Here is a 10,635-nt window from a genome sequence, read left to right as displayed (position 1 = left end):
GTGTTCAAACTGGAAAAGTGAAAACATGTCCAAAGATCTCTGGTCTTTTTCATCACAGAATCTACTGCACCTCTGAAACCACTGGCTCAAGCATTTTGCTTTCTGTCCACAATTCCCTCCCCATCCTGTCACTTGTTTGAATCTTCCCTATTTGCCAACTTCATTGGCCACTATTCTCACTTTCTTCTCAATCTTTCATATTCAGCTAAGAGAAGAAAGACCAGTATTTTAATAACACTCCCACTAATAAGCCAAACTCCCTTGCCCTCTGTCTTTTCGTTACTCATCTAGCATAATCCCCCAAACCCTGCTTTTGGCTCTCTCTGCGCCTGCAAACACTATTGCAAAAAGTTTCCCCATGAAAGACTGGCATCAAGTTAACTTCATAATTATCAGTCTCAAATGGCCCCTGAAATCCTACGCTCTTCATGTCAATTCCCGGTATCAAGTTCCATTACGATTATTTCAGACTTTCTCTACTCTGCTCAGACCTCTGATACCCTCTTCCCCCACACCACCACGCCCCCTCTCAACAGATGACCTTACCTTCTACTTCACAGAGAAATGAAACCAGGTTAGACAATCTCTCACTTTCCCACTACCAGGCTCATATATCCACTTACCTCTGTACTCAACTTCCGCTTTGTAACAAGGATATTATTTTCTAAGATTAATCTATGACTTTCTCTTTCCTGAGGTTTTCACTTTTCTCTCTTCTCCTCTTTTAAGCAAATAGGTGGCTATATGCTCACCTGAGGAGGGGGGGGGATGTGGCTGGGCAGAATACAAACAGTTGCTGGTGTTTCTTTCCAAAGGCCTCAACTCCAGTAGTGGAGAGTGTGGTAGGTTTGAAAAATAACCACAAAGTATTCCTCTTCTTTCTCCATGCCTTTCGGCAATGCCTCCCCATGTTGGCTCTAGGATGCCCTTGTGACTTGCATGGGCCAGTGGGATAGTAGCAAAACATGACACAGTGGAGGTTTGAGAAATGCTTCTGCTGTGGGGATTGCTCTCTTGCTGCTCTTTGGAACCCTGAGATCACCATGTGAAGAAACCTGGGCTAGCTGCGTAGATCAGAGAATAGGCCCTCCCAGCTGAAGCACCCCTCAGACCAACCAGCCTGCCAAACGCCAGGCAGGTGAGAGAGGATATCCTAGACCAGTGCTTCTCAAACTTGAATATTTGAGGGATCTTGTCAAAATGCAGATTCATTGTCCCTGGGGTGGGGCCAGAGAGTCTGCATGTCTAATAAGCTCCCAGGTGTTGCTGATGCTGCTGGTCTGAGGACCACACTTGAGTAGAAAGCTGCTACACCCTCCAGCCTCAACCAAACTGACCCACTGAACTGTGGGAAATAATAGAGTGTGTTGTAAGTCCTGGGGTTGGGGGGGTTGTTTTGCAGCTAAAGCTAGCTGATACAGAGAGGGTGTGAGGGCACAGGTGAAATGTCTTGGAGAAGCTGGGGAAAGAGCAGCGTTCTATTGGCCCCTCCACTGTGAGATTTCCTGTAGGCTGGGGGAGGGGGTGGTGAAGGAAAGAGAGAAGTCCATGGGCCCCACAGCAGAGAGCACATGAGCTCTTTTTCCTGGCAATGAGTCTGGGCAGAGCAGGAGTCGAGGAGGAATGGACGCATGGTTCATCTTGACAGATGATCAGGGGCACTGTCCCAACCTTCCTGGGTCCCAGTTGAGGCAGGAAGCTAGATAGAGATAAGGGTGGGAGAAGGAAAAACTGGTTATTTGCAAATGGGACAAACAGGTTTGCTGAGCAGGCATGCACATGCGCAGAAGTGGAGACAAAGACAATTCCAGACAGGGAGCCCCCCGCCCCCGACCTTGGGCGCTGTTCGGTTAGACCAATGAGTTCTCACCAGCTAGGGCACCAGTCTCTTTAAGCGATACCACAGCGATTACATTCAGGGCTCAACCAATGACCAAATGGCACGAATCCAACTAAGAGGACTTAAAGCCCCAGGAATGTAACCTTCGGGGCTCTTGAGCACTCTTCTCTGTCGTTCCGGCCCACTCCATTTTCTCCAGAGTGTACTCTTCCCTCTTCCTTTGCTAAATAGGGACCTGGAATTCTCCTGCAACACAGTCACAGCAGAAGCAGCAGAAGAGTCATAGGGACAGTGATGGCAACATCTCGGGGCAACTATGTGGACCAAAACCAAGTGATCAGAAGACCCCAGATCAATGGTACAATCCTGGGAGTAGAGAAACCCTAGGAATTAACAAGGTAAATTGTCTGTCATTCCAGCAGAAAGAGAAATCAATCAGCAGTAAAATTGTTTTCTATAAGGCGCTTTCTGTCACACTGATGTTAGTGGACCTCCTACCATTTTTTCCCCTCTGGTACAATAAAGTAGGTCCTTGTCCCTCTTGTTTATTCACCCACACCCTCTCAACTGTATTATTCCCACTGATGTGAAAGTTAAACGTAGTTAAACCTCTCTCTCTTTTTAAAAGTCCCATTGATTCACACCCTCCTCTAGCATAGCTGCTGCCGACACATACAGCACCTTTGTGGGAACCAGAAGATGCTCCCTCCAGACAGATGAGCTGCAACAAGGGGGCTGGCTGCCCACATTGAAATAAGTACCCCTTCCTTCTGGGCACAGTGCCAGGCCAAAATGCACAGCTTGAAAGCAGAACCTGGCCGCGTCCCAGTCTGCTCCTGCAGCCTCTGCCAGGCACCCTCGCCCCCTTTTGTCCTGCCACTGGTTTCTCTGCCCACTCCTCACAGACCAACCTCTTGGTCTATACTTGTTCTCTTTACGCTCTTGTCTCCTACTCACTCCTTAGCACACTCCATTCTGGATTCTGCCTCCATATTGCTATATAAACAGCTCTTTCCAGCCTTATCGATGGCTTCCATGTTACTGAATCCAGGGGACTTTTCCATGTCTCACCTTCTTTGGCCTTTCAATAGCATTTAACACTGTTGACAGCTCCTGCCTTCAAACCCTCTCTTCTTTCAAATGCCTGCAACATCATGCTTGCTCGGTTCTCCTGCCATTTCACAGCTGCACCTTCAGAGCACAATGTTTGGGATATTGGGCTCTTGAATAAGACCACCAAGTTCATAAGCCAGCTCCACCAGCTCCACCAACTCTATGGCGTTGGGCAAGTTACTTAACCTCTCTGTGCCTCACTTGTAAAACAGCAATTCTAATAGTAGCTATTGTGCAGGGTGGTTGTAAGAGTTAAATTGTATACATAATCTCAGAGCAGGCGTGCCATGGAGTAAGCTTCAAGCCTAATGAATTACTATCATTGCTGCTGTTGGGGTGAGGTCATTCAGTGTTAGAATGTTAGGATTCCTCAAGGCTCAGCCCTAGGCCCTTTTTCTTCTCATTCTGTGGTCTCTTCAGCTCCAAATTCCCCACCCGCACCAGGCTTCCGCACACCTAGAAATCCACTTGCACGCTTGACATTCCCTCTTGGTTGCCTCAAGGTCCTCTCAATTTTAATATGTGAATGGCAAAACCATCTATTATGCATTAGAGATTTAGGAGTTGTTCTTGGAGTCTCCCTCTTCCTCAGCCCCCCTCCCCCAATCCAATCTATCACCAAGTCAGGTTGGTTTTTCCTCCTCAATATCCCTTCAATCCCTGCACTTCTCTTCATTGCTACTGCTACTACCCTAGCTAAGGTGACCACCAACTGTCCCCTAGAGCACTGTAAAAACTGCCTAGCCAGTCTGTTTCCACTTTGCCCTCCTCCGATATTGAATCGGAGATAAATTTCAGTCACATCACTCCTCTGCTCAGAATGTGTCTTGGCCTCTAATTGGTCTTTGGGTAAAGACCCAAATCATTAAGGCTTGTAAATTGCATTGTTAGAGGTCTTAAATGCCAGAGTTTATCATGGCTTCAGGCACATAGTAGGTGCTCAATAGGTTGTTGTCTGATAGGATGCTGGGAGGAAGCACTTTTACATTTGGTAAAAGCAAACCACTGATGATTTTTATTGAGGGAGTGAGTAATATTAGCAGAAATGACTTTCCAGAAATAGTCTTGCTGGAGTCCAGTGGACTGGGATGAGGCGGGAAGACCTACTGGGACAGAAGGAGTGGAGAATTTGAAGTAGATGAGAGTCAGAAAGGAAGGGATGGATAGAGGTTGGGAAGGCAGAATCTGCAAACTTCACTGAGAAAAAAATGAGACCGAGGTTTTGGGCTCGGAAAAAGAAAAAATTATTCCTTTTCATTCATTTATTCTGGGACCTTTTCTCTTTTTGGTGAGGTTTCTAACATTATAAACAGGATGCTAAAATCACACCTTTACTATTTTTTTTTTTAAATTTTATTTTGTCGATATACATTGTGGCTGATTATTGCTCCCCATCACCAAAACCTCCCTCCCTTCTCCCTCTCCCCTCCCCCCCAACAATGTCCTTTCTGTTTGCTTGTCGTATCAACTTCAAGTAACTGTGGTTGTTATATCTTCTCCCCCCCCCCCGGTTTTTTTTTTTGTGTGTGTGTGTGTGTGAATTTATATATTAATTTTTAGCTCCCACCAATAAGTGAGAACATGTGGTATTTCTCTTTCTGTGCCTGACTTGTTTCACTTAATATAATTCTCTCGAGGTCCATCCATGTTGTTGCAAATGGCAGTATTTCATTCGTTTTTATAGCTGAGTAGTATTCCATTGTGTAGATGTACCACATTTTCCGTATCCACTCATCCGATGATGGACATTTGGGCTGGTTCCAACTCTTGGCTATTGTAAAGAGTGCTGCGATGAACATTGGGGAACAGGTATACCTTCGACTTGATGATTTCCATTCCTCTGGGTATATTCCCAACAGTGGGATAGCTGGGTCGTATGGTAGATCTATCTGCAATTGTTTGAGGAACCTCCATACCATTTTCCATAGAGGCTGCACCATTTTGCAGTCCCACCAACAATGTATGAGAGTTCCTTTTTCTCCGCAACCTCGCCAGCATTTATCGTTCAGAGTCTTTTGGATTTTAGCCATCCTAACTGGGGTTAGATGGTATCTCAGTGTGGTTTTGATTTGCATTTCCCGGATGCTGAGTGATGTTGAGCATTTTTTCATATGTCTGTTGGCCATTTGTATATCTTCCTTAGAGAAATGCCTACTTAGCTCTTTTGCCCATTTTTTAATTGGGTTGCTTGTTTTCTTCTTGTAAAGTTGTTTGAGTTCCTTATATATTCTGGATATTAATCCTTTGTCAGATGTATATTTTGCAAATATTTTCTCCCACTCTGTTGGTTGTCTTTTAACTCTTTTAATTGTTTCTTTTGCTGTGCAGAAGCTTTTTAGTTTGATATAATCCCATTTGTTTATTTTTCCTTTGGTTGCCCGTGCTTTTGGAGTCGTATTCATGAAGTCTGTGCCCAGTCCTATTTCCTGAAGTGTTTCTCCTATGTCTTCTTTAAGAAGTTTTATTGTTTCAGGGTGTATATTTAAATCCTTAATCCATTTTGAGTTGATTTTAGTATACGGTGAGAGGTATGGATCTAGTTTCATTCTCCTGCATGCTTGTGTCTGTATATACCTTAATCCTCAATCCAGCATCTTACTTCATGGGAAACACTAGAGGAATTTCTGCTAAGATCAGGAACAATATAAAGTATTAGCCAATAGATTAGTGGTTTGTCTATTTTATTAATTTTTTTAGGAAAACAGGATTTTGATATATTAATGTATTGTTTTTCTATTTTTATCTCATTAATTGCTGCTTTTATCTTTATTATTTCTTCCCTGTACTTTCATTTATTTACTTTGGTGTTCTTTTTCTAGTGTTTTGAGTTGGGAATTTAATTCATTTATTTTTATTCTGTCATTTTTTATTGATATCAATATTATTCATTTGTTGATATTCATTGATATTATTTAAGGGTATGGAGTCTCTTCTGATCAGTTCTTTAATTATATCTTACAGATTATTATATGCAGTGTTTCCATTAGCACTATTTTTTATTCTATAGCTTCATTTTTAAATTTCCCCTTCTTCCCAAGAATTAGGAGGAAATTTAAATATTTTAAAAGCACTGCATTCATTTTCTATCACTACCATAACATATTACCTCGTTTAGTGGTTTAAATAATAAAAATTTATTATTTTACTGTTCTGGAAGTCAGGAGTCTGACATGGGTCTCACCAAGCTAAAACCAAGATGTTGGAAGGGGTATGTTCCTTTCTGAAGGCTCTAGAAAGAACTAGACTCTTCTGGAGGAGAGTTTGTTTTCTTACCTCTTTCAGCTTTGAGAGGCTACCTGCATTCCTTGGCTGGTGGCCCACTTCCTCTATCTTCAAAGTCACACCTTTATGGCCATTCTTTCATCATCACATGTCTCTCTGACCATAGCCAAGAAAGATTATTTTTTAAGGACTCATGTGATTCTATTGGATAATCCAGAATAATCTCCCCATCTCAAGGTTCATACCCTTAATCACATCTGTAAAATTCCTCTTGCCATGTGTATGAGTTTCTGGGGGCTGCTGTAACAAATTGCCACAAACTGGATGCCTTAAAACAACAGCAATTTATTTTCTTACAGTTCTGGAGACCTGAGCTCTAAAGTCAAGGTGTTGGTGGGGCCAGACTCCCTGTGGATGCTCTAGAGGAAATCTGTTCTTTGTCTCTTCCATCTTTGGGTGGCTGTTGGCATTCCTTGGCTTATGGCTGCATCTCTCTCTGCTCTGTCTTCACATTGCCTTCTTGTGTGTGTGTGTGTGTGTGTGTAATCTCCCTCTTCCTCTTTTCTAGAAGAATACCTGTGATGTCATTTAGAGCCCACCCAGATAATCCAGGATAATCTCATCTCAAGATCCTTAATTTAATTGCATCTGCAAATACGTTACCACATAAAATAACATTCACAGGTTCTGGGAATTAGGACCTGATATCTTTGAAGGCCACCATTCAGCCCACTACGTCATGTAAGATAATATAGCCAGAGGTTCCAGGGATCAGGATATGGATATCTTTAGGAAACATTATTCTGCCCACCACAAGTACCATTTACAATAACACCAGAAACTAAAATATTTAGTTGTAAATTTAACAAATATGTCCTGGATGTGTGTGCTGAAAACTACAAAACAATGATGAAAGAAATGAGAGAGTGAAATATATGGAGAGAGATACTGTGTTCATGGATTGGAAGATTCAATATTGTGAAGATGTCAATACTCTGCAAATTTATGTATAGATTCAGTGCAATCCCAATCCAAATCCCAGCAGAATTCTTTGTGGATATTAGGCAGGTGATTCTAAATTTTACATAGAAAGGCAGAGAAATTAGAGTATTCAAAACAGTTTTTAAGAAGAACTAAATTGGAAGACTCATACCACTTGATTTTGATACTTACTACAAAACTACAGTAATCAAAACGGTGTGGTATTGCTGAAAGCATAGACACATAGATCAATATAATAGAATAAAGAGTCCAGAAATTGACCCACACTTTTTATGAAAATTTACTCAAAATCAATTATAGACCCAAATGTAAGATGTTTAACTTTTAGAAGAAAATCTTTGTGCTCTAGGGTTAGGCAAATAATTTTTAGATATGACACCAAAAGCACTATCTACAAAAGAAAAAAATTGATAAATCGGACTTAATGAAAATTAAAAACCTTTGCTCTGCAAAAGATGCTATTAAGAGGATGAAGATACAAGCTGTATACTGGGAGAAAATATTTATAAATAACATCTGACAAAGGACTTGTATCCAGAATATACAAAGAACTCTTGAAACAATGAGGAAACAAACAATCCAATATAAAAATGGGCAAAAAATTTGAACAGATACTGCACCAAAGAAGATGTGCAGATGCCTATAAGTACATGAAGAAGGTGCTCAGCATCAACAGTAGAACGAAAATTAAAGCCTCAATGAAATACCACTGATACAGTTATTAAATGGCTTGAAAAAACTGACAATACCAACTGCTGGCAAGTTTGTAGACAACTGGAACATTCATCCACTGCTGGTGGGAATGCAAAAATTGTTCATCCACTTTGAAAAAACAGTCTGACAGTTTCCTATGAAGTTAAAAATACACTTACCACATGACCCATCAATTCCATGCCTACATATTTCCCCCCAAAGAAATAAAAACTTACGTTCACACAAAACCCTACACTTGAATGCTTATAGCAGCTTTAGTCATAATTGCTAAAATTTGGAAGCAACCTTAAAGTCATTCAGCTGGTGAATGAAGAAACAAAGTGTGGTGATCCATACAATGGAATACTACTCAGGAATAAAAAGGAACATACTATTGACACACACAACAGTATGGATGAATTTCAAATGCATTATTCTGTGCAAAAGAAGCCAGGCTCAAAAGTCTACATTCTGTATAATTCCATCTATAAGACATTCTGGAATATGCATAAGTATATTGACAGAGAATAGATTAGTGATTGCTGGGGATTAGGGTAGAGTAGAGGAATTGACTGTAAAAGGACAGCATGAGGGAGTTTTCTGGGGGGGGGGAGGTAATTAGAATTCTTCTGTATCTTGACTGTGGGTAGTAGTTACATGACTCAATGCATTTGTCAAAACTCATACAACTGTATACCAAAAAGAGTGAAATTTACTGTAGCTAAATTTCAAAATAAAATTTAAGAAACCCAGATATTCCTGGCTCTGTTTTTCCCCAGTGACCAAGCTGTCTTGAGCTTCTGAGTTCAAACGGATGCCAAGGTGGTTATAGGGTTTGCCTATAACCCAAGTCCAGGCTTTGTGAGTTCACCCCTGTTATAGGTTGAGTTCTCTGGGAAGCAGATTCTGAGATGGAGATTAGCACTCAGGAGATTTATCAGAGAGGGCCCGTGGGATTGGCACCTGTTAAAGAGAAGGGAAGGATACAGGATTGGGCAGAGGGAGAAGATGGGTTGCCCAGCACCTCTCTTGGTCTACCGCATGGTGATCTTTGAAGATGGGATGGCTATTTGGTGCTGTCCCAAGTTGTGGGATGAGGTCTGGGCCTCATGTCATTCAGTTATTACATGCCGGCTGACCCCTAGAGGTATGAGACTCTGGGTGAGGCAGCTCTCTTCAGCCAAGGCAATCCCTGAAAGTTGCTGATGGCTCAGGGCTTTCTGAGGGCACCACTCCCAGGAGCTGGGGAACATTTCCTTTATTCCAGAAGGAGAATCTGGACAACAGCCACCACACTTCCTGACTTCTTCAAAGGAGGAGGTATTTCAACCTTCTTTACTACCTCCCAAAGGGCAGAAATGGTGATTTCCTGTTGAAATCTAGTGACAACATACTTACCAGATCCTTTGAATTTTCGAATAGAAACATAAATCAACAAATGTATTTTCTGGGTAAAGAGTGACTTCTCCGGGATTTTTCCAATTTTACTCCCTTATCGTATTATGTATAAGTTATCTTGTGGGAAGGAAAACATAAAATGTAATGGAACTGAGTTAAGTTTGTTAATTTTAACCTTTTTCTTAACAGAAAGGAAAAGTTAATTAATTACATGGTGTAGGTCAGGGCATCTTTCATAAAGCTCTCACTTATTTTCATCCTTAAGATGTTGACATTGTAGCATGGTAAGGACTGGACAGGCTTCCAAGCTCTGGTCAAAGCAGGGCAAGGGTTATTCTAGAAAGACTGTTAGGATATTACCATATACCACTCCATCTCACGAATATAGAGGTTGCAGTGTGAGAGGGGGGGTTACCATCTTTCCTCCTTAAACAAGACTCCATTCCCTGCGGTTCCTTTCCTCCATCTCAAGCTGCTCCTTCTTAATCTCCTTCAAAGTCCCCACCTAACCTAAACTATTGGGAACCCACGGCTCCATCCTGGGGCCCCTCTTCTCATTGTGCTCAACCACCTGAGACTGTCAATTCCGCAGCTTAATCCAGTAAGTTTACATTGTTCACTCTCAAATATCACCTCCAGATTTATCTCCCAAATTCCAGTTAATCTCATATTTCCAATTCTGTCTCAGCACCTCCTCCTGGATGCCCCAGGCACCTCAAATTAATCTCGTCCCAAACCAGATACTCTGCAAATCTGCTATTCCTCATGGATTTTCTGTTTTGAATAATGCTATCATTATACATGAAGATGCAGGAATTGGAAATCTCACAGTCCTTTGTGCGTGCCTCTCCTTTTCTCAGGCACCACACCCAATCAGCCCATAAAGTCTACCATGTGAATCTCTTTTAAATATGTCTCTATCATTAATTACCTGCCCCCCGCCACCTAGGTGCCACCATTCATCAATCCACACTGCTTTTCCTCTCCAGCTTCGTGTGATCCATCATCTCTTAATTTGTCTCTCTGCTTCCATCCTCTACTGCCTCCACACCTTTATAAGATGGCTCTCTGAGGCCAGCAGGATCAGGTCCACACTCCCTAGCATACCTCATCATGCTGTCTTTCCTCCTTGGCATGACTTCTAAGGTTCTGCACGGTCTGGCTCTGATCTACCTCCACAGTCTCACTTCCCACCACTTCCTGCCTCTTCCCCCTCCATCCTCTACTCGGCACGCTGTGTGTGTTTAATACTGTGTGTTCTATCTAGCCAGACTGTTCTGCGTTCCACAAAAGTGCTGAATAGTTTGCTGCTTCTAAATCTGAGCTCAAGTTGTTCCCTCTGCCTGAAATATCCTGTACTCACATCT

This window comes from Cynocephalus volans, chromosome X, assembly GCF_027409185.1.
Source record: "Cynocephalus volans isolate mCynVol1 chromosome X, mCynVol1.pri, whole genome shotgun sequence".
In the NCBI taxonomy this organism is placed as follows: domain Eukaryota; kingdom Metazoa; phylum Chordata; class Mammalia; order Dermoptera; family Cynocephalidae; genus Cynocephalus; species Cynocephalus volans.
Note: the sequence above shows the minus strand (reverse complement) of the source record.